Genomic DNA, 25,255 nt, shown 5'->3' with positions numbered 1-25,255 from the left:
GTATTGCCTGTCCGATGGACAAGCCGTATAGAATTCCTGGTAAAAACCCATCTAATCATTTAAACACATGAGCATTTTGAGCAAAACCAAGATTGCTAGATTTAGGTACCATGCACATGTTGATATATGTTTGTTACTGTGTTGCAAAGGGAATTTGGAGTACTGATTGGTTCTGCCTCCCTTAATTCTGCCTATTTTATATTATCCTTAATATTCTGTGTAATCAATTCTTCATTCTAATGTAAAAATATAACAAAACAATAGCAAATACAGGTGCACTCTGCAGTCTCACTAAACCCTCAAACTGATTTTAAAATTGAGAGATTAGTCAACATGTCCTACGGTGTAGAACATGTCTAAGCCCGGGCACCACGTCAAGGTTTCTCAAGTAGCCCGAGACCTAACGCTCTCCTACCTGAGCTGTATGGGCGATACCAGGAGCCAGTGGGCAAATTACAGGTGCATGAGGCCGACTCACAAACAGCTCACCAGTTACCTCCAGCATGTAGCAATGCTTGCAATGGGAGGAGGGAGGAGTCTGTGAGTCCCACTCAAGACTGACTGATATGGCCCAGGCCTCACAGGTGCACCTAAATGTGGCTAGATGGAAAACAGGCACATTTGAATTGGAGTTTATACACCTCCAGGAATCTATATATACAAACTAAGAAGACAGGGTGGCATTAGCAGGAGGTGCTCAAACCCACATGCAGTCGTGCATATATACAGGGGAGCAAATCCTGCACTTGTGGCCCGTTGCTAATGGCGATCCCCAGCAAAATGCATACAGTGGAGGACTAATCTCTCAATTTTAAAATCAGTTTGAGGGTTTAGTGAGACTGCAGAGTGCACCTGTATTTGTTATTGTTTTGTTATATTGTTATATTGATTGACATACGCACTTGTTACCTTGCGTGAGATGTCTATTGTGGTACTTGTGGTTCGCCGCGGGCATCCTCCACCGTATGCATTTTGCTGGGGATCGCCATTAGCAACGGGCCACAAGTGCAGGATTTGCTCCCCTGTATATATGCACGATTGCATGTGGGTTTGAGCACCTCCTGCTAATGCCACCCTGTCTTTTTAGTTTGTATATATTCATTCTAATGTAGTTGGTTAGGGATAGTTACATCATCCCCATCCCCCATTGTGCTGAGGCCACATTCCTGAGAAGTGGTTATTCGTTCTCATATCTTTTTACTTCACGTTCTAAAACCCTTACATTCCATCTTTTCAGGTATGATCTACAGTACATCTACATCACATAAAACTTTGTGATTAGCATTGCTAAGAATACTAAAATAAATAGAAAACTATAGATTCATCTATCATCACTTTATTTCGGAGGTTAGTGTTTCTTTAACTGTGCCCTATTCATTGAACTAAGTTTTATGTTCATTCTTTAATCCTCCCTTCATTGCCCTAAATTTTCTCACATTTGATGGAAACATATATTGCTTACAAGAGAACATTCTTGCACTATGTCATGGAGAAAGCTGCATTATCTTGATATATTATGCCATATTTCATCAAGTTCTGAAGTGTGTGTTTTGCATACTACATGAAATCTCTATAATTTAAATACTCTGACATATTATATTCAGCTTTTGGTGATTTCTGGTTCAAGGTTATCAAAAGGTCATTAACTTTACCAGTTGCTGAAATGTGGTGCCAATTTAAATATTTATACATGCAAATGAGCAAGTGTATTCTCTCTTTTTTTAGCTCTCATTTTGCCATTCTGCATCTGTCTCATACGGCTGCTTCTGAAGTGCCTTCCTATAAAATTTAAATGTGAGATATCTCTTTGGAAGACATATACCACACTGACCATCTGCTGCGTAGCCATAAAACTTTATTTTCTCTCATCTCAAAGATTTTAGATAGCAGCAAACTGAGCCATGCTTCAAATTCATATATTAAATATGAAAAATTTGAAAATAAAATACACATTTATATATGACAATTTTCTCTCTAGTGTGAAATTGACTCTTACTGAGCTGTGGTCATCACCCACTGGGGAGATGAACTGGACATGTACTTTATGTGCATTGTTCATTCTTACCAGATGTATTTTAAAACATTTCTTTCTTTGCAGAGTACAGGTTCAGGACATAGGTTAAATGAACATTATATGTAACATCTGATGTGCTGCATAGTTTTTTGATAGACTACTATTCTCTGTAAGTAAATGGATGATGGCAAGGTCTACCTGTTGTGTAGGTCCTAATGATTAGAATGCTGCACAATACAGGATAATACCATTAAGGCTTTTAGTGATAATAATTCATCAGTATTGTGTCTCAGTTCTTGCCTATGATCCTATGGCCTCTTGGAGTGTACTGGATATACATGGATATATCCCTCGTAAGTAAAGATATAGAGGCAAATGTAATGGGATTATATAGATAATAGCCGGGTGTTTCTTAAATTTTTTTTTATTTCAGGCAGCAGAAATCTAACCAACAGGAAGCATTCCTCCGAACTTTTGAAAAGCACAATGAGGGACAAAATGTGTGGCGTACCCAGCTCGCCACGGCAATTTTTTTCTTACTAGACCACGCCTCTAACTCATTACTATACACACCTAATCCCACCCAGTCCTTTTAATGCCCCCACATAGTAATTATTCCCCTTTATGCCACCACACAGTAGTTGTTTGTGTTGGGCGCGAATATTCAAATTGCACATTTTAATTGCGATTATCGCCACTTCGACAATTCGCGAAGATTTAGAATATAGTGCTATATACAGTACATTCAAAGAGTTTTCTTTATTTTCATGACTATAAAAATTGTAGATTCACACTAAAGGCATCAAAACTATGAATTAACACATGTGGAATTATATACATAACAAAAAAGTTTGAAGCAACTGAAAATATGTCATATTCTAGGTTATTCAAAGTAGCCACCTTTTGCTTTGATTACTGCTTTGCACACTCTTGGCATTCTCTTGATGAGCTTCAAGAGGTAGTCACCTGAAATGGTTTTCACTTCACAGGTGTGCCCTGTCAGGTTTAAGAAGTGGGATTTCTTGCCTTATAAATGGGGTTGGGACCATCAGTTGCATTGTGGAGAAGTCAGGTGGATACACAGCTGCTAGTCCTACTGAATAGACTGTTAGAATTTGTATTATGGCAAGAAAAAAGCAGCTAAGTAAAGAAAAACTAGTGGCCATCATTACTTTAAGAAATGAAGGTCAGTCAGTCCGAAAAATTGGGAAAACTTTGAAAGTGTCCCCAAGTGCAGTCACAAAAACCATCAAGCGCTACAAAGAAACTGGCTCACATGCGGACCGCCCCAGGAAAGGAAGACCAAGAGTCACCTCTGCTGCGGAGGATAAGTTCATCCGAGTCACCAGCCTCAGAAATCGCAGGTTAACAGCAGCTCAGATTAGAGACCAGGTCAATGCCACACAGAGTTCTAGCAGCAGACACATCTCTAGAACAACTGTTAAGAGGAGACTGTGTGAATCAGGCCTTCATGGTAGAATATCTGCTAGGAAACCACTGCTAAGGACAGGCAACAAGCAGAAGAGACTTGTTTGGGCTAAAGAACACAAGGAATGGACATTAGACCAGTGGAAATCTGTGCTTTTGTCTGATGAGTCCAAATTTGAGATCTTTGGTTCCAACCACCGTGTCTTTGTGCGAAGCAGAAAAGGTGAACGGATGGACTCTACATGCCTGGTTCCCACCGTGAAGCATGGAGGAGGAGGTGTGATGGTGTGGGGGTGCTTTGCTGGTGACACTGTTGGGGATTTATTCAAAATTGAAGGCATACTGAACCAGCATGGCTACCACAGCATCTTGCAGCGGCATGCTATTCCACCCGGTTTGCGCTTAGTTGGACCATCATTTATTTTTCAACAGGACAATGACCCCAAACACACCTCCAGGCTGTGTAAGGGCTATTTGACCATGAAGGAGAGTGATGGGGTGCTGCGCCAGATGACCTGGCCTCCACAGTCACCGGACCTGAACCCAATCGAGCAGAGTGAAGGCAAAAGGGCCAACAAGTGCTAAGCATCTCTGGGAACTCCTTCAAGACTGTTGGAAGACCATTTCAGGTGACTACCTCTTTTTAGGCTCATCAAGAGAATGCCAAGAGTGTGAAAAGCAGTTATCAAAGCAAAAGGTGGCTACTTTGAAGAACCTAGAATATGACATATTTTCAGCTGTTTCACACTTTTTTGTTATGTATATAATGCCACATGTGTTAATTCATAGTTTTTATGCCTTCAGTGTGAATCTACAATTTTCATAGACAAAAAAATCACAGAAAAAACTAAGATAAAAACATCCTGCACGATATGATACAAATTTGCGGATGTCCCTGGCCATATTATTGAAGAAAACCACAGAAACAAGATAATAATGCACTTATTAAAGCAGATGCAAGCACTATATATGGACTAAGTCCTCACCCTGATATGATAATGTCTGAGACACTTAGTCGATATATTTTGATCAAAACACATCTAAGCCCGCCACCAAGCGTCAAGGTGGTCTCAGGTCAGGCGGGTCCTACGCTAAACCTACCTAAGCCGTTGGGCTTCTATGTTCAGGAGCGCAGACCCCGCACATATGGTGTGCTGCTCCTAGTAACCTCCATGTGCATCAAGCAACCAATGGGAGGAGGAGCAAGCACAGCCATATGTACCACTAGGTAGGTTTAGCGTAGGACCCGCCTGACCTGAGACCACCTTGACGCTTGGTGGCGGGCTTAGATGTGTTTTGATCAAAATATATCGACTAAGTGTCTCAGACATTATCATATAAGGGTGAGGACTTAGTCCATATATAGTGTTTGCATCTGCTTTAATAAGTGCATTATTATCTTGTTTCTGTGGTTTTCTTCAATAATATGGCCAGGGACATCCGCAAATTTGTATCATATCGTGCAGGATGTTTTTATCTTAGTTTTTTCTGTGATTTTTTTGTTTATGTAGTGTTTGCTTGAGGGAGTGGCACCTTCAAGTGTGAATGCGCACCTAGTATCTTGGGAGTAGCATTCCTCTGCACTTTTGCCCCCCTCCTCTATCCAATGAGCGCCTTAATTAGGTGGTACATATGGCTGTGCTTGCTCCTCCTCCCATTGGTTGCTTGATGCACATGGAGGTTACTAGGAGCAGCACACCATATGTGCGGGGTCTGCGCTCCTGAACATAGAAGCCCAACGGCTTAGGTAGGTTTAGCGTAGGACCCGCCTGACCTGAGACCACCTTGACGCTTGGTGGCGGGCTTAGATGTGTTTTGATCAAAATATATCGACTAAGTGTCTCAGACATTATCATATCAGGGTGAGGACTTAGTCCATATATAGTGCTTGCATCTGCTTTAATAAGTGCATTATTATCTTGTTTCTGTGGTTTTCTTCAATAATATGGCCAGGGACATCCGCAAATTTGTATCATATCGTGCAGGATGTTTTTATCTTAGTTTTTTCTGTGATTTTTTTGTTTATGTAGTGTTTGCTTGAGGGAGTGGCACCTTCAAGTGTGAATGCGCACCTAGTATCTTGGGAGTAGCATTCCTCTGCACTTTTGCCCCCCTCCTCTATCCAATGAGCGCCTTAATTAGGTGGTACATATGGCTGTGCTTGCTCCTCCTCCCATTGGTTGCTTGATGCACATGGAGGTTACTAGGAGCAGCACACCATATGTGCGGGGTCTGCGCTCCTGAACATAGAAGCCCAACGGCTTAGGTAGGTTTAGCGTAGGACCCGCCTGACCTGAGACCACCTTGACGCTTGGTGGCGGGCTTAGATGTGTTTTGATCAAAATATATCGACTAAGTGTCTCAGACATTATCATATCAGGGTGAGGACTTAGTCCATATATAGTGCTTGCATCTGCTTTAATAAGTGCATTATTATCTTGTTTCTGTGGTTTTCTTCAATAATATGGCCAGGGACATCCGCAAATTTGTATCATATCGTGCAGGATGTTTTTATCTTAGTTTTTTCTGTGATTTTTTTGTTTATGTAGTGTTTGCTTGAGGGAGTGGCACCTTCAAGTGTGAATGCGCACCTAGTATCTTGGGAGTAGCATTCCTCTGCACTTTTGCCCCCCTCCTCTATCCAATGAGCGCCTTAATTAGGTGGTACATATGGCTGTGCTTGCTCCTCCTCCCATTGGTTGCTTGATGCACATGGAGGTTACTAGGAGCAGCACACCATATGTGCGGGGTCTGCGCTCCTGAACATAGAAGCCCAACGGCTTAGGTAGGTTTAGCGTAGGACCCGCCTGACCTGAGACCACCTTGACGCTTGGTGGCGGGCTTAGATGTGTTTTGATCAAAATATATCGACTAAGTGTCTCAGACATTATCATATCAGGGTGAGGACTTAGTCCATATATAGTGCTTGCATCTGCTTTAATAAGTGCATTATTATCTTGTTTCTGTGGTTTTCTACAATTTTCATAGTCATGAAAATAAAGAAAACTCTTTGAATGAGAAGGTGTGTCCAAACTTTTGGTCTGTACTGTATTTGTATTTGCGAATATTCTAGATATTTTTTTTTCATCAGTAACCTCCCTTCTTGCTTGTGGGTCAATGAGAAGGCTGCAATGTCTTTGTCTTAGCTTAGCAACATCCCTAGCAACCAATAGGAAAGTTGCCTACCCCTTACTATATAAGAACCTCCCCAGCAGCCATTTTCTGCAGTTTTCTGCATTTATGAGAGAGACAGAGGTGTCATTGCTGTGCTCAGTGCAATGATGTGCCAAACTCATTACATTAGATAGTTAGTTAATTAGTTAGCTTTTATATATATATATATATATATATATACAGATAGTGGGAGATAGTCAGTCAGTGTAGGTTAGATCGTGATATAGTGTAGCTGATAGGTAGACAGCTTGAAAAATGTAGCAACAGTGACCCATGCCTGTATTGCACGTGCAATACACGCATATTACATTGCCGATTTTGGCAATTAAGAAAATAATAAATATATGACGAATATTAGCCCAAATATTCGCGAAATATCGCAAATTCGAATATTGCCCCTGCCGCACATCACTAGTAGTTATTGTGAGCATTGTGCCCCTTTTACAGTAGTTATGCCCACATTGTGTTTCGTCACAGTAGTAATGCCCATTTTTGCATCCTTCACAGCAGCCAGGGGCGGACTGGGAACTTAAATTTGCCCTGGAAAAAGTGGCCCCGTTTTGCTATTTCGTCCAAGTTGATGGAAGGCAGGGCCAGCAATACCATATTGTGGCACAATATACCACCCCAACAGAGCAAAATACCACAGTTTATCACAAAGTACTGCCAGCAGCACAAAATACATCCCCAAAAACTTCTACTGGCCAGTCATGATGAGGGTCCAGGTGGCCCTCTGAGCATTGGCCCACCGGGAAACTTCCCTGTAAGGCCTATGGCCAATCCGCCCCTGACAGTAGTTATGCCCACATGTGCCCCCTTCACAGTATGTATGCCTAGATGTGCCCTCATCACAGTAGTTATGTGAACAGATATGTGTCCCCTTCACAGTTGCTATGCCCTTATATGTGCCTCCTTCACAGCAGTTATGCCTAGGTGTGTCCTCTACACAATAGTTATGCCCACATTGTTCCCCCTCATAAGTTATACCCAGATTTTCCCCTTTCATAGTAATGCCCAGCTGTACCCCATTTACAATAGTTATGCCTACATGGGCCCCCCTTCACAATAATTATGCCCAGATCTGTGCCCCTTCACAGGAAGTAAAAAAAAAAAAAAAAAAAAGGCAAAAAACAAACAGTAAATGCTCACCTAGTTCCTCCGATGATCTGCGCAGTATACCCATCGCGCTGTTGTGATGTGTAGGAGGAGCACAGGCTGATTCCCAGACCTGCCCTGCTCCTCCTACACAGACTAGCAGTGCGATGTGTGACATCATATCGTGCCTGCAGTGGAGTGTCGGCAGCTGAGATGAATGGTGAAGCAGGGAGTGGACGGCTGCCTGCTTCAACATTGCAGATAACTGTTTCTGCATTCTAAGAATGCATAGACAGCTGAGAACAGAACATACATCAGCCATTCCGGGAAAGCAGGACAGCCACCAAAATCTGGAACTGTCCTGCTGGGTTCAAAACGGATGGGAGGTGAGGGAAAGGCACCTGTAAGAAGGCTGAAAATATCTCTGTACCTCTTTCAAGAAGAAACATATCCTTTATTAGTTCTGTTGCTATGGGACATCATTGACCCTGTTGAGCTGTTATGTGACTTTTGCAGAGAACACACCAGCATTGAAAATGTTATTCTTATGCATGCTTTTATGTCTCCGCACTTGCTATTTATGGAATTGCTATTTAGTATGTCATGTAATATGCCTTTAAGGCAGGAGGTGTATTTGTTATGCTACAAGTACCTTGTCTTGGTGTACCAACACTTTGGAGGTTGTGTACCTTAAAGGGCTTCTGTCACCCCACTTAAACAGTTTTGTTTTTTTGTGTACTTATAATCCCTATACTGCGATTTATCCATACATAATGTGATTAATCATTTTGGTTCAGTAGATTTTGCTAAAAAGAACTTTTATAATATGTAAATTACCTGTCTACCAGCAAGTAGGGCGGCTACTTGCTGGTAGCAGCCGCATCCTCCTATCATAATGACGCCCCCTCCGCATGTTGATTGACAGGGCCAGCGAATGGGATCGTTCTCTGCTGGCCCTGTTTGCATTCAAAATCTGGCGCCTGCGCCGTACCTGTCTTCAATCGGCGTAGGCGTACTGATCGGCCGCTCCATCCTCAATGCGCCTGCGCCGATGACGTCACATCTACACCCGGCGCAGGCGCATTGAGGATGGAGCGTCCGCCTCTCAGTGCGCCTGTGCCGATTGAAGACAGGTACGGCGCAGGCACGAGATGTTTGAATGCAAACAGGGCCAGCAGAGAACGATCCAGTTCGCTGGCCCTGTCAATCAATATGCGGAGGGGGCGTCATTATGATAGGAGGATGTGGCTGCTACCAGCAAGTAGCCGCCCTACTTGCTGGTAGACAGGTAATTTACATATTATAAAAGTACGTTTTTAGCAAAATCTACTGAACCAAAATGATTAATCACATTATGTATGGATAAATCGCAGTATAGGGATTATAAGTACACAAAAAAAAAAACTGTTTAGTGGGGTGACAGAAGCCCTTTAAGTAGGATGTCGAATGGCATTGCATATGAAATGTACTGAATGGCTGGTGAATCACTCTGTGTGGCCTGGGCATGGTATATGAAGGCCCATTGTGGTAGTGGAAAGAGATGCATAACTGCCTGAAATGTGGCATAAGGTTGAACTGAAGTCACAATTCAATGTGACGGCCGTGACACGTGTAAGCTAGCATGTCCCTGGAGGGGATAAATAAAAATATAATCAGATCCGATGGAGGATTGCAGGAAAGACCAAGAAGAAGACACAGTAATGCAGAGTAAAAGCTGAAACTGATAATTACACCCAGCCTTTTACACAAGAAGAGAAGTGGTACTGTGCAGTTTTCATTCCATATATACAAAGTATAAGTAGAAATTACAAAGTATACCCAACATACAACCAGAATAGACACTGAGAAATGCCTACATAATAAAAGAACTGCTTTCTACAGTATTGAAATATACAGAATACAATGAGATACAGAGAATTGCACCCAGTATACAGAACAAGAGGAGTGGTAATGTGCAATGTCCATATATACAGAATAATACCAAATACTAAGATTAACACCAAGCATAAATGACAAGAAGAGTGGTACTGTGCATTGTCATATACGCATACGACCCTTTTATATTATTTTATGTCCGGCTGTCCGTACACCCCCCTTCCCCTTTTTCCTGTCCCATTGTTTCCAGAGAGCAGAGTGGTGTCCCAAGGACACTGCCAGACCTGTTTAACCTGTTGGGGACAGAGGGCATACAGGTACACCTTGATGTCCCGGTACTTAAGGACACAGGGCGTACCTGTACGCCATGTGTATTTCCGATCACAACGGCGTGGTGGCCGGTGATCGGAACAGAGTGCCTGCTGAAATCATTCCTGTAACCCCCTGTATCGGTGATTGCGGCAAACCACAGGTCAATTCAGACCTGCGGTTTGCTGCATTTCCGGGTTATTCGGGTCTCTGGTGATCCGATAACCCGGAATAGGATGATGATCGGTGGTGTGATAATACACCACCAATCACCATCCTTTGATCCTGAGAGGTGATGGTGACATCACCTCTCAGGATCACTTACGATTGGCTGCACGGGCTTGAGGGGCAGTTGACTTCCCCCAGCTCTGCCTCCTCCTCCACACTGCGTCCTGGAGCATGGAGAGAGGAGCCTTGTGGAGCCCAGCACCCCCAGAACCCCTCATCTGTGCCAAGTACCCCCTCCCCACAGGTACTTAGGGACAGGTTTAGGGACAGCTTAGATTAGGCAGGGAAATTAGGGAGAGTTTAGGAGAGAAAAAAAAGTTTTTTTCCCAGCTTTACCCTGATCGGGTGTCTGGGGTCCACAGCACACTCAGCTGTTTGACCCTAGACCCCCCAGGGATGATGCAGCTTGGGCCCCTCCACCCCAAATTTTATGGGGCACTTTTTTTTGTTGTCAAGGCACACTCTTAGAGTTCAGCAACTGTTAGCGCATCGCCCACCCCACCGCTGATCAGCGAGTTTGAATCTTTATTTTTTTTCCACAATTTTTGGTGCTTTTTTAAATTAATTAATTTCTTTTTTTCTGTTAGGTTTAGGGCAAATACGCGAACACCCGTGCCCCCACACACACACTCCCCTATGGCAGAGGAGGCATACGCCCATCTTGCCTCCGACTCCGAGAGCCCCAGTGAGGACGAGGATGACCCCACTTTCCTCTTGTCATCCGCGTCCTCCTCATCATCTAGTGATGGTGATGAGCCCCCAAGGCAGCGGAGACGCCGCCAGGCGGAGCAAGGGGACCCCCATGCCAGGGACCCGGTGGCCCACACTAGTACGAGCATCTCTGGGGCTCGTACTAGTTTTCTGGCCCACCAGATAAGTCCACCTCAGCCCCCTACCAGTGAACTTGCATTGTGTACCCCAGAGAATTTTGAGCCCATGATTCCTGATTTTGTTGGCCAATCAGGAATCCAGATTCGCACAGTGGGCTTCACTGAATATGACTATTTTAGGTTTTTTTTCAGTGACCACTTTGTGAATCTGATGGTGGAGCAAACGAACTTGTTCACTCAACAGTTCATTGCTTAACACCTAGGCTCCTTTTTGGCTAAATCCGGCGGCTGGACTCCGGTCAGTGCAGCCAGGATGAGGAAGGTTTGGGGCCTCGTGCTGCACATGGGCCTAGTAAAAAAAAACATCGTCAGGCAGTACTGGAGTGGGGACGTCCTCTACCAGACCCCACTCTACTGTATGGCCATGACACATTCCCGTTTTAAGGCCATCCAGAAATGCCTGCATTATGCAGATAATGCAGCATGTCCCCCATCCCGAGGTGATCCTGCCTATGACCGCCTGTATAAAATCAGGCCGGTCATCGATCACTTCGGTGCCAAATATTTGGAGGCCTATGTACCTGGAAGGGAGGTTGCTGTTGATGAGTCTCTCATTGCTTTTAAGGGGAGACTCATTTTCTGCCAGTATGTTCCCTCTAAGCGGGCGAGATATGGCATGAAGCTGTACAAACTTTGTGAGAGTAAACCAGTTTTGATGTCAACAATTTAGTTATTTGAAAAAACTAATCAATTAAAAATGTTTTTTCTTGTTCCAGGGGAGACTATTCTTGTTTGGTGGCGGTCAATCAGGGACCACTACAAAAAGGACTACAACAAGGAAGTTCGGCGCCCGAGTGGTTCTGGAGGAACCTGCAAGCAGCCATATCGTCACGCTGCCGCCTTGTGGTTCCTACACAGAACCTTAGAGCTGAGAAGGTAAGCTATTATGTTTATGCAGATTATGAATTCTGTTATACAATGTATGTGTATGGCCCTGGCAGACTGTCATTTGTCACTCTGTCTGGGATATCCACATATTATTTTGTGTAGTAGACATGAGCGAAGCGTGCTTCAGATTATACATCTGAAGTTGCTTTCCAAAAAAAAAAAATCATACTGTACATAGACACTTCTCTATACACTAATAGAATGCATGGGCTCTATCTATGTATAGTATTTTACATTAATGTTTTTTTGTAATGCAGCTTACTATGTAGTATCCGAAGTCGCTTTGCTCTCCTCTATCCAGAGGTTTTCCATTGAAATACAATTGCTAATTGTGTTTTTCTTTTCTTTGCTATACAACACATCAAGCAGTACTCGGGCGCCTGAAGTTCCTTCGGAAGCGGTCCCTGAGGAGCCGGCCACTGCTGGTCCCTCTCGTCCTGCTCAACCAACTAGTCAGGACCTCAATGTTCCCCTACCTGTGCCCTCTGGCGATGTAACTATGGCAAAATTAGCCCCACTTTTTGAGGCCCTCATGTGGCGCCAGAGGTCCGGTAGGAGCCGTCAGGCGGACTACTAGGATCTCACAAGGCTTGTTTACGAGTCCTTCATGGGATTCACAAATGGAGTTGCCGCTTCGGAGGATAATTTGCAATGTCTGCAGGAGGGGGGCGGTGTTGACTTCGCAAATGAGTCCGGTGCATAACTATTTGACATTGTTGCTCCCAGTGATGAAACGATTCATGCCCGATCAGCTGTTTGAGGCCAGATGACAGGTGGACTGCATCTTGTGGCAAGATCAACACCGCCCCACATCACTTCCCCTATCCCACACCTATCCTCATCCCCTGATCCCCATTCCACACATATCCCCCATCCTTCACCTATCCCCCATCCCACACCTATCCCCATTCCCAAACTCAATATCCCCCTTCCTAAACTCCCCATCCCCAATCCCAACATCCCCATACCCCATCCCAACCTCCCAAGCACTATTCTCAACACTTTTCTCCCTCGCCTCCTCATTACTTTCCTCCAACCACTTTCACCACTCCGTCCATCTACTGCCCAATCCTCCCCCCCAAATACTCCCTCTGTTTCACTTGCCACAAAACACACTTCTTTGTCCACAGTGGAAGAAGAACAACTGGACAGATGGACAGAGGAGCCAAAAACCGAGCAGTGCCCTCCACCCTCCCACCCTTCTCCTGCGACAAGGCCTTTTTATAGGCAACTATAATTTGTTGTTTATTATTTATTTTTTCATTAATAATATTTAATATAAATAAATGCTAATTGGTTTTCCCAATTTTTGTGTGGTTTCTTTTTTTTAAAACAATTTTTAATACGAATTTGATCAAAAAATACTTTTTTTTGAACAATGAAAATTTCCAGGCACTGGCGGAGCAACAGAATTATTTGTCGCTCCGTCAGGGTGGGGAGATTATGTTGCCAAGAAAAAGTGTTTAGCAAAGAGGCCTGACCTAATCTCCCAGCGCTGGCGGAGAGACACAAGTAGTTGTCACTTCTCCAGCATGGGGAGATTCTGTGGAGAAGGAGCAGTGTTTTGAAGAGAGGCCTGACACAATCTCCCAGGGCTGGTGGAGTGACACAAGTTCTTGTCACTCCTACAGCGTAGATAGATCAATAGAAGCCACAAGACTCAATTTATGTTTTCATAAAAAAGTTAATAAACTAATTTCTAGATCAATTTAACCAACTATATCCACCCACATAACCACACAAAACAGCATCAATCCTAAATAAAAAGATGCAATTTTTAATTAAAATATAAACACAAATCAGATAATTCGGTCCTGCCACTCCACTTTTCCTGCATCAGAGCAGAAATACTCCGCAAAGGAGTCTCTCATCCTAAAAACTGCCACACTTGTCCACGGTCCAAATTTTGAATACTGGCCATCTCGCTGTCTTCAGGGATCTGCTCGAAATTTTTGGGTTCTTTAATGAGGAGGTAGTTGTGTAACACACAAGCTGACTTTACTACCTCATCGACTGTTTCAACTTTAAGTTGAATTGGTTTCGTGAAAATTCGCCATTTGGCAACCAAAATGCCGAAAGTGCATTCAACCATTCGGCGAGCCCTGGTCAGGCGGTAGTTAAAAATGTTTATTTATTTTTTTATCCACAGCTTGAATACGGTTTAATAAGATTTCCACACATTTAAAAGCCCTCATCAGCTACCAACACAAACGGCATGGGTGGAGCATCTGCACCTGACAGTGGTTGAGGTGGTGGAAAATTGAATGTTAGCTCCAACATCTATGGCCACAAAATGGTATTGGGCATCAGCAATGGCTGCTGAAAAATATTTTTTGTAATTTAAAAACTCTGACCCAGCGCTTTGGGGCTTGATAATACGAATATGTTTCCCGTCTACTGCCCCAATACAGTTTGGAAACTGTCACACCTCCCCAAAAAAATCTGCAATTTCGCGCCACTTTTGCCTACTTGGATGTGGGATAAATTACTCATGTAACTGCTCCCACAAAAAACGTCACGTATCCTTAACAATATTGGAAACTGTGGCTATTCCAAGGCAAAACTGGTAATGGAGGGACGTAAAACTTTCTCCTGTTGCCAGAAATCTATCAGAAAAAAAAAAAAAAGCCAAATATAGAAAAAAACACTAAAAAAATAAAATAAACATGATATTGGACTGACTTGTTTGGGACCTTTTTTACAGGCCATTTTTCACTGGGCAAATTACATTTTTAATCCAGTGAAAAGGGCTCTCAAAAGAGAACAATAGGCGTATGCTTCTCACTAGAATTGCTCACAGTGCTGTCAACATCTCAAAAGGACGAGATATGGCTAAATGTTCACATTGAAGCTGTAGAAGTAACAGTGAGCAATACTAATCCAGAGCCAACAAAGCCCATATCGTGAGCAAACAAGAGCTGTGCTCAATAGTTTACTATTTACAAAATAAAATTTAACCTGTGTTTGGGAACTATGTCTGGTTTCAACTTTGAACTAGGAAAAGCTAATATTAATATTTATACAAAAATTGAATTAATATAAATAAAATGTATAACAAAAATTACCTTACTGTAAGCATTAGGCGTTCTGTTGGGGAAACACTCCGATGAAAAGTAGTGTCCTGTCTTTCAATGTGACCTGACACCCTTCATAACAGATCGTCAAAACTTTCCACGCTCATCCGTAAGTAGTTCTAAAACTTTTCAGGATAAATCCGCAATTCGGGAAATAGAATTTTAAAAGCTCCCCTTCTTGTTCTTTCAGAAGTTATCGGATGCACCCAATAGCGATGACGACGTCTGGCTCTAAGACGTCTTCTCCAGCGGGACACAAGGATTAGAGCCTGTAATCCAAAACAAATGTGGTCCGGCATCATTTTTGCATTCTTCAGAGGGAGCATCTGAGGGGTAAGTGACCTTCGGTTGTCTTTTATAGTCAATGTAAAATTTGCATACTACATTTTTTGGGATATTTGTAAATTTAAATACCGGCTCCGTCATTCCATTTAAAAACGGAATATAATGGATCCACCGGATCCGGTATATCGACGGATCTGGCGAAAACGATGTCCGCAAGGATTCCAGTACAAATAGCAGGGGAGAAAGGGGGCAACCCTGTCTGGTCCCATTATGAATAGCAAGGGGAGAGGATAAGGAGTTGTTAACAATCACTGAAGCTGATGCATTTGAATATAAGGAACACAGCATTTATGAATTGAACTGGGATCCCAAACGTGGATAGTACCTTGCTCATAAAATCCCAATCTACCCTGTCAAATCCCTTCTCAGCATCAGTGCTGAGAAGAATCAGAGGACATTTGTATCTTTTTGCATGAAATATGCAATTTAGGACTCTAGAAGTATCATCCTTACCCTCCCTGCCCCTCACGAAATCTACCTGGTCTTTCTGAATCAGAGTAGGGAGAAATGTGGATAGATGTGTGGCCAACATCTTAGCTAGGATCTTTAAGTCTAAGTTTAGCAGGGAAATTGGACGATAGTTTGCGCAATTGGAGCTATCCTTCCCCTCTTTATGGATCAAGGAGATATGGGCTCTAGTCATATCTGTTGACATATTTGTGCCAGTTAGGGAGCTGTTGCATGCCTCTAGTAGGTGGGGGTTTAATATTTTGGAAAGTGAGCGATAGTAGGAGGCAGGGAGACCGTCAGGGCCTGGGCATTTCCCTCTAGGTAGATGCTTAATAGTGGCTTGTAATTCATCTAACGTAAAATGGGCTTGTAATATTTGTAATATCACTGGTCTGAACATCACTTATTGGTTGAATGTATCAAACTCCGCCCACTCTTGTGGCCATATATACCTGGCTAGGTACCTAATATCATTACCCCTTGAAAAAGCTGACGGCGAAACACGCGTCGGGGCACAGTCTGATGGTGTTGTGGCAGATTTTTGGGTCAGTATGCTAGATATATGTTATCTTACTATGGCAGTATGTATGTTAATGTCCGGTGGATCCAGGATCGGAAGTCTGATTCTGTGACCATACATTGTGGACAGGAGAACATTACTTGTATGCACTGATTGTATTTTCCCATATATACTGTTGCACTTGCACTTTATATGAATGAATTATAAATTGCCATACACCCGCAGTCTGATTAGGATTTTTAAATGTTCTTAATGTCTGTGAGGCCAGAAATGGTTATAACTCTGTGATTACTAATAAAATTGATGATTATTTGAAATACAATTGTTGATGGAGTTATAATTTGTTATTTTGAATTTGATCTATGTATCTTAAGATTGGTTTAGCTAAAGGTGATACCGGATTGTTTATGCAGTGAGTATAGGGAAACAAGTGTTGGTTGTTCTTGTAATATTTGTGCCTGTTTAGAAAGGACCAGAAGGGACAAGGAGCGCAGGAAATTTGTCATGGACTCATGTGGCGGGAAGGGATAATGTATTCTTTTTTCAGAATCTTTTAGATTGTATAGAGAATGGTAGAATTCTCTAAATTGGGCAGCAATGCCTGCGGTGGTGAAGGCCAATCCGCCGTCTGAAGTTTTAATACGGTGAATGTAATTATCGGTTTTCCTCCGTTTTATGCGTTGCATTATAAATTTAGAAGCTCTGTCGCCATGGGCATAATACTTAAATTGCGCTTGTAAGTAGTATTTGGCTGAGGTATTGTTTAAGATCTTTTTTAAAGCTTTGCGTGTTTCAGTTAATTCTGTAAGGTGAAACAGAGACTGTTTATGTAGGGATTCCAGTTTTTGGATTTTGGCTAATAGGGAATCTATTTGAGTTCTTCTGGCTTTCTTTGTTCTAGCTCCCATAGAGATAAAATGACCTCTCATAAAAGGTTTATGAGTGTCCCATAATACCTGACAAGATGTTACAGACTTAGAATTGAGAGAAAAGTACTCTTCTAAAACTTTTTGGGTTAGAGGGTCACCTGGAGATATTAATTGCTCATTTAGGCGCCATCTAAAGGGACGAGGTTCTAGAGTGGGGGCAGTTAGTGTCAAGAATACCAGGGAGTGATCTGATAGGTGCATAGTACCAATGCTGGCCAGGCTGCAAAACTGGAGGTGCTCTATTGATATGAATAGATAGTCGAGTCTATGGTAAGACCTATATACTGGAGAAAAGAAGGAGCAGTCTCGCTCCTTTGGATTAAAGAGTCTCCAGACATCACAAACCGACCAGTTGCGTAGGATTTTCTTGAGATGCCCGAGAACTTTGGTTGAAATTGCTAATCTCTTAGAGGTGGAGTCAATCTCTGGCTCTAGCGTTATATTGAGATCTCCACCCAGAATCACCACTCCCTCTCTATGTGGTTCCAATAAGGATAGAACCTCTAGAATCCAAGCAACCTGGCCAACATTGGGGGCATATAGGTTAATAAAGGTATAAACTTGATTTGCTATAGATCATTTAAGCAGTATATACAGTGGGATGCGAAAGTTTGGGCAACTTGTTAATCGTCATGACTTTCCTTTATAAATCGTTGGTTGTTACGATAAAAAATGTCAGTTAAATATATCATATAGGAGACACACACAGTGATATTTGAGAAGTGAAATGAAGTTTATTGGATTTACAGAAAGTGTGCTATAATTGTTTAAACAAAATTAGGCAGGTGCATAAATTTGGGCACCACAAAAAAGAAATGAAATCAATATTTAGTAGATCCTCCTTTTGCAGAAATTACAGCCTCTAAACGCTTCCTGTAGGTTCCAATGAGAGTCTGGATTCTGGTTGAAGGTATTTTGGACCATTCCTCTTTACAAAACATCTTTAGTTCATTCAGGTTTGATGGCTTCCGAGCATGAACAGCTCTCTTTAAGTCACACCACAGATTTTCAATTATATTCAGGTCTGGGGACTGAGATGGCCATTCCAGAACGTTGTACTTGTTCCTCTGCATAAATGCCTTAGTGGATTTTGAGCAGTGTTTAGGGTCGTTTTCTTGTTAAAAGATCCAGCCCCGGCGCAGCTTCAGCTTTGTCACTGATTCCTGGACATTGGTCTCCAGAATCTGCTGATACTGAGTGGAATCCATGCGTCCCTCAACTTTGACAAGATTCCCAGTCCCTGCACTGACCACACAGCCCCACAGCATGATGGAACCACCACCATATTTTACTGTAGGTAGCAGGTGTTTTTCTTGGATTGCTGTCTTCTTTTTCCTCCATGCATAACACCCCTTGTTATGGCCAAATAACTCAATTTTAGTTTCATCAGTCCACAGCACCTTATTCCAAAATGAAGCTGGCTTGTCCAAATGTGCTTTAGCCCACCTCAAGCGGCACTTTTTGTGCTGTGCGCGGAGAAAAGGCTTCCTCTGCATCACTCTCGCATACAGCATCTCCTTGTGTAAAATGCGCCAAATGGTTGAACGATGCACAGTGACTCCATCTGCAGCAAGATGATGTTGTAGGTCTTTGGTGCTGGTCTGTGGGTTGACTCTCACTGTTCTCACCATTCGTCGCTTCTGTCTATCTGAGATTTTTCTTGGTCTGCCACTTCGAGCCTTAACTTTAACTGAGCCTGTAGTCTTCCATTTCCTCAATATGTTCCTAACTGTGGCAGCTGAAATCTGAGACAGCTTTCTGTATCCTTCCCCTAAACCATGATGGTGAACAATCTTTGTCTACGGTTCATTTGAGAGTTGTTTTGAGACCCCCATGTGGCTACTCTTCAGAGAAAATTAAAAGAGGAGGGAAACTTACAATTGACCCCCTTAAATACTCTTTCTCATAATTAGATTCACCTGTGTATGTAGGTCAGGGGTCACTGAGCTTACCAAGCCAACTTGAGTTCCAATAATTAGTTCTAAAGGTTTTTAAATCAATAAAATGACAACAGTGCCCCAATTTATGCACCTGCCTAATTTTGTTTAAACAATTATAGCACACTTTCTGTAAATCCAATAAACTTAATTTCACTTCTCAAATATCACTGTGTGTGTCTCCTATATGATATATTTAACTGACATTTTTTATCGTAACAACCAACGATTTATACAAGAAAAATCATGACGATTAACAAGGTTGCCCAAACTTTCGTATCCCACTGTATCTCCCCTCTGCTTACGCCCTTGGAGGCCGAAGATTCTGAGCCACAGTGATACCAGTCCGAAAATAATGAATGTGTGAGGTTCGGGTATTTATCAAACTTATAGTGGGTTTCTTGGAGGAAAATGATTGAACACTTTTCCTTCTTCAGATAAGAAAAAAATTGGCTGTGTTTAGAAGGGGAGTTGAAACCCTTCATGTTGAAGGAGGCTATGCAAAGGTCAGCCATGATTCAAAGCGAAGGGTAATGTAGTCAAGTGCAATAATGAAGTGGAACTCGATATTTGTATTGAGAAAAAATAAAAGGAAAATAGGTAACACTCAGCCTCCTCAGGCGAAGCAACGGGATGTCCCAATGGTCTTGAATAGGATTGTAGAACTTGCATACATGGTAATGTACCTGATTGAAAAACAAAGACAAAAGGAAAAATAAAAAATAAAAGGCAATACTTAAAATGAACAAAACAGTAACAAATACATAACATTAGAGCAGAGCTAAGGCCAAAGCCGCTCAGATGCAGGATAAATAAGAAGACACAGAGGCAAGATAGAACATCTAACCATGGATAAATAGGTGGTTAAAACTACCAGAATATAGAGATAACCAATGACGTATTGTCAGAAGAGAGTTACACAATTATCTGCATCACCGACAAGTCAGAGCTTCATTTATCTATAAGTGGCAATCTCCTCGGGTGGAGGCGTTCACTCTTCCTCCGCTTTGCAGCTTGGGGGTGCGCGGCGGCTTCCAGGGTACGATATTTGGTAGATCAGGGAGGGCTACTGTATCCTGGAGCGCGTCCCAATTTTTGATCGGAAGAGGCTGTATCTTAAGGTGAGCATAAATCTCTTCAAGGTCCTTGGAGGAGGAGATGAGTAGGCGACCGCCTTAATGAGAAAAGGAGAGGCCAAAGGGGAAAGACCATCTGTACAGGATCTTGTGAGAACGCAGCCAATCTGTAAGTGGTTTCAGTGCTCTGCGCTTCTTGAGTGTGGACTATGCCAATTCCTGAAAAATTTAGATTTCGTTGCCCTCCCATATCAGCGTCAGGTTGTTCCTGTCGCTTGAGAGAACCGCTTCCTTGACTGGGAAGTAAAGGAATTTACAGATGACATCCCATGGGGGCTCATTGGGTTGCGGTTTGGGCCTTAATGCTCTGTGCGCCCTTTCAATGGTGACTTCATGCGCTGTGTCAGGACCCAGCAAGTGCAGGCAGATTTGTATTACCACTTCAGGGATGTCACTAGGAGCGATAGATTCGGGGATGCCTCTGAAGCGAAGATTGTTTCGTCTTCCCCTATTCTCCTGGTCTTCTATAGCTGTGTAGAGTAGATTGATGTGCGACTGGTATGCAGCCATAGTTGAAGACATTTCTTTCTGGTGCATGATAAACTTGGTTTGGTTTTCCTCCAGTGTCTCCACTCTGTTGCCTATATGGCGAATATCACCCCTGATAGCTGCTAATTCAGAGCTAAGAGGTTCGAGAGCTTCAGCTAGTGATTCTTTTAGGAAGCTCCTGGAGATCGGTAAGGCGTCTGGGCCAGGGGATGTTTCCCTACCTGTTTGAGCACCAGTAGAAGCTTGCTGTTTGCAGCCGGCAGGCTTCGGTGTTCCGGGCGCCATTTTAGGTTCTCTTGCCACGCATGCTTCGGCTGCCTTTTTAATGAATTTATCCATTTCTCCAGGCTGAATCGCCGCTTTGACAGGACCGGAAGGATCTGTGGGTTTTTGTCCACTGATTTTGACCATTTTCGGTCTGGTAAGCAGATAATATCAGGCTATGAGGGACATTCAAGTAGCGGAGAGATGCTTCACACAGCCATCCACTCTCAGCGCAGGCTCCGCCCCCCTGGAATATTAATAATAAAACTAGCATCCAACTGATATCAGCACCAATACCCCACAAAAAGTGATAGGTGTTTACTAGCAAGCACGGGTTGATTGCTATTTATTGTTGTACATTAACAGACATTCACACAACTGACTTTTAAAGCAGAACTTTGGCGGGGCTGCGGAGAATTCACTGGAGGCTGTGTCCTTTCTGCCTCCCATTCACTTCAATAGGAGGCAGTGCTGTCCCTTCTCGGCAGCTATAAGCCCCTTCACCACAATCCTTAGCGTTGCCTCCCATTGAGATGGGAGGCAGAAAAGATACCATTCGCGCCAAAATTCAGCTGTAAAATCCTTTGTGTGAACATCCCTTTAGGGTGCACTCACTCTCTGCGGACATAGATTTCTGCAAGCCTCAGTCAGGTGAATGGAACTGAATTTCTGTCGTGTTACTGTCATTGTGTAGAGGTGGAGACTCTAGATTGCAAGGGAAGGGCCAAGGAGATACTGACTCCAAGGCATGTAGTGAGTTATAGCTCCATACATTGTGTTACCCTAGCACTGATTTGTGTACTGACTGCTACTCCACAAATCAGCCCAGTACCCACTTCATAATATGTACTGTCCCACTAGGTAAATGTGGGCACTACACAAGGGTCAATTGGGCCACGTTGTTCCCACCACCTGCGGGACAGGGTCATTGCATGTTATATGATGTTTTTATGAAGTCAGTGTGGACTTTAGCTAGGCATCAGCTGAAGTGGAGCTTCTGACATGCAGCTAGATAGCCCAGGCTTCTAGTTTGCCACCAGGAGAAGGGTGTGCCTCCTGAGGAAACTAAGTTCCTGCAAAGTACAGTGCAGAGCAAAAGGTATCACAGCCGAACCAGAGAGCTGAAGGGCAGAAGGATCTATTTAAAGCAAGGAGATATATACATGAGGAAGTTTTCCCTAACCAAGGATAAAGCCAGCAATAGGGCATACGGGCCTTGGGATAAAGACAGACAGGATTCTGATGAAAGTGCAGCCTGATCTGTAAGTGTTTAACCCTCTGAGTATCTTGCAAGAACATTGTGCCGGCCAACTGATGTAAAGCCTGCATGTTACTACCTCTTATATATGGAACTTTGACCAAAACTGTATATAGTTAACTGTTTCAGTAAACAGAACTTTTGGTTCCCCACAACATTGTGTTTCCTCAATTATTCCTATCATAAATCGGTGTGCCACTGTTATCCGCACTGGCATCATGAATTTAAAGGGATCTTGCCACCGGCACATTAAAAACACCTGCAACATCCAGGGCACCTCATCTACCATCAGGCCTGGTCCCTATACACAGAGAGTGCCCCAGAGGACCCCTGTACCAGCCTCTCCATCACTGCTGTACATCTGCCCAGGGTATATAAAGGACTGTGAGTACTACAACCACCCTCAGTAACTACCCCTGTGACCTCACCATTCGCCTCACCCTGCAGGGCTGCGTACCGCAAATGTAGAGTAGGAAGATGACCATTTCTAGCGGTCTTCCTCCCCATTGTTCTCCCTGTTGCACACACTCCGCCAGCCCCCAAATATACTGGCCCTGCCTGACCAAGGAGGCTAAAAGATAAAAAGAGAAAATAGAAAAATGGTTTCTGGTGCTGCCCTCCACAGCCTGACGCCACTGGCACCAGCTCTTAAAGGGAATCTGTCAGCAAATCTAACTTTATGTAACCTAAGTCAAGGCTACATAGCACTGCCTAACACAATGAAAAACATACTTATCTTAGTATTATGTGGATTTCCATAGTGCAGAAAAATAATTTTGATTCATATGCAAATACATTCTCAAGGTGCCCAGCGGGGCATGTATAACTATTATAGGAGCTCGGGCACACTTTCTGCCGGAGCCCTAGCCCTCCTCTTTAATTGTTCCCTTTACTTCCCCGTGCTCCATAAAGCCTGGCCCCTCCACTGTGACATCGCAATCCTCCTTTAACTCCGGCAGACTCGGTGCATGTGTGCTAAGTATAGTGAGGCTGATGCCCACCGCAGGACATTCAGTGCGTAAGTACCAACAGTTGCTTTTGCTGAGGGACAATGCTAAACATCATCGATTGTCACAAGGAACAACAGGGTTTTATTCAGAAATAACATCACAACATATGTATATATCTTTCAGTAAGACCAGAATCTCAGCTAGGGGCTTAACTATAGGAGAAGCAGGGAAGCGGCTGCTTTGGGGCCCTGACCAAGAAGGGGGCCCATCCAGGAGGAGGAGGACTAAAAGATTTTGTCAGGGCCCCCTCAACAGTATTACACAATGAAACTATATACAATTGACAGTATAGGCAGTGTAGAAAACGGATGGAACAGCTGCCGGCACTGGTCTGAGAGAGCGATCATTGCTAGCTACAGGAATGGGGGCGGCATGAAAGGAAGGGGTTGCAAAAAAATTACTGGGGGAGGGGGGCCCAATTCAAAAATTTGCTGTGGGACCCAGTCATTTCTAGCTACGCCACTGATCTCAGCATATCTGCTTCTGGCTTTCTTCTCTCTCAGCTCTCTGTACATGTGCAGCCAGTCTTTTATTTTTAGAAATACTTTATTAACAACCAGGGGCATTGCTAGATCAAAACATTTGGGGCCTGCCTGCCTGTTAGATATAACTGTATTGCCGTCCTCAGGACGGCAATACAATTGAATCTAATGCACTGCAAGAGCTGAAGGACCTGTGATGACCTCACAGGTCATGTGATCAGTTCTAAATGCAGTAGCTGAAAAGCACCTGGGATGATGTCCCCATCATGTGACCAGTGCAGGAGAGGACGGCTCAACAGTGAATAGAATCCCTGGGAAGAGGCTGAGGTGAGGTCTGCTACATGAGGAGAGGTAAGTGGAGATTACTCAGTGTGAGAGGCAGAGCAATGTTGGGAGTTGTAGTTATTTGGTGAGTGAAATTGGACCGGCACTCAAAACACCCAGAGGAATGTGGATCCAAACTTATTTATTTAAGTACAATAAAATAAATCGAATGTGTATATTGGCATCAGAAATACAATTTTATCGATAGAATATCGATTATAAAAAATCGACTACAATGAATTGATCCAATAAAATCGAATAGGTTAAAATTCATACATAAAAATACAAATAAAAAACAATATCCTTAATCGATAGATATTCGATTTTTCTGGAGACCTGAGTATTTTTCTCAGTTAAAGTCCCAGTATAACAAACCCATGTTATATGGGTGAGTCCCAGTGGAAATGATCAAAGCTGTGTCCCAGTGGAAGTAATCAAAGCTGTGTCCTCAGAGCTTTATATAAGAGACATGGTTTTGCCTTTTCAGGCTTGCATAGTTAATAAATGCAACCAGCTTTCACGATTAAGCGTAAATTTTTAGTTACTCACAACCTTTGGCGCTGATCGAGAGGTTCTTTACATGGGAATTATTTCAGGTGGCGTCCCACCATTCACATCCCAGTCCAGCAGTGTTGGTTTCCCTCTGCAGAAGCTCTCAGGATCTCGTCACAGAATATCACAGGACTTGGTCCGTCTGTAGGTTTTCGTGAGTCAAACTAAAACTTTTTCTTGTGTAGTTGGTTTCAATACATGGCCATGTAAGAATAGCAATCGAGTTCACGCACAGGTACTCCGCCCAGGCGCGTTTCGAGATAGCTTAGCTCTTCCTCAGTGGGAAGAGCTATCTCGAAACGCGACAGAAATTTGGAAGTAGCTGGGATAGAGTGATGTTATTTACATGGGACTGTATGTTGAGGGGTAATGTTATTTATATGGGACTGTATGTTGAAGGCAGCTGTGGGATGAGTGATATTATTTACATGGGACTGCATGTTGGAGGTGGCTGGGGAGGGGGTGGTTATTTACATGGGACTGTATGTTGGAAGGGGCAGCAGAGATGGTGTGATGGTATTTACATTGGACTGTATTTTGGTGGGGGCTGTAGATAGAGAGGGATATTATTTACATGCAACTGT

Source organism: Bufo gargarizans, chromosome 1 (genome assembly GCF_014858855.1).
Source record: "Bufo gargarizans isolate SCDJY-AF-19 chromosome 1, ASM1485885v1, whole genome shotgun sequence".
In the NCBI taxonomy this organism is placed as follows: domain Eukaryota; kingdom Metazoa; phylum Chordata; class Amphibia; order Anura; family Bufonidae; genus Bufo; species Bufo gargarizans.
The sequence above is the reverse complement of the archived record's forward strand: the minus strand, read 5'-3'. Positions refer to the sequence as shown.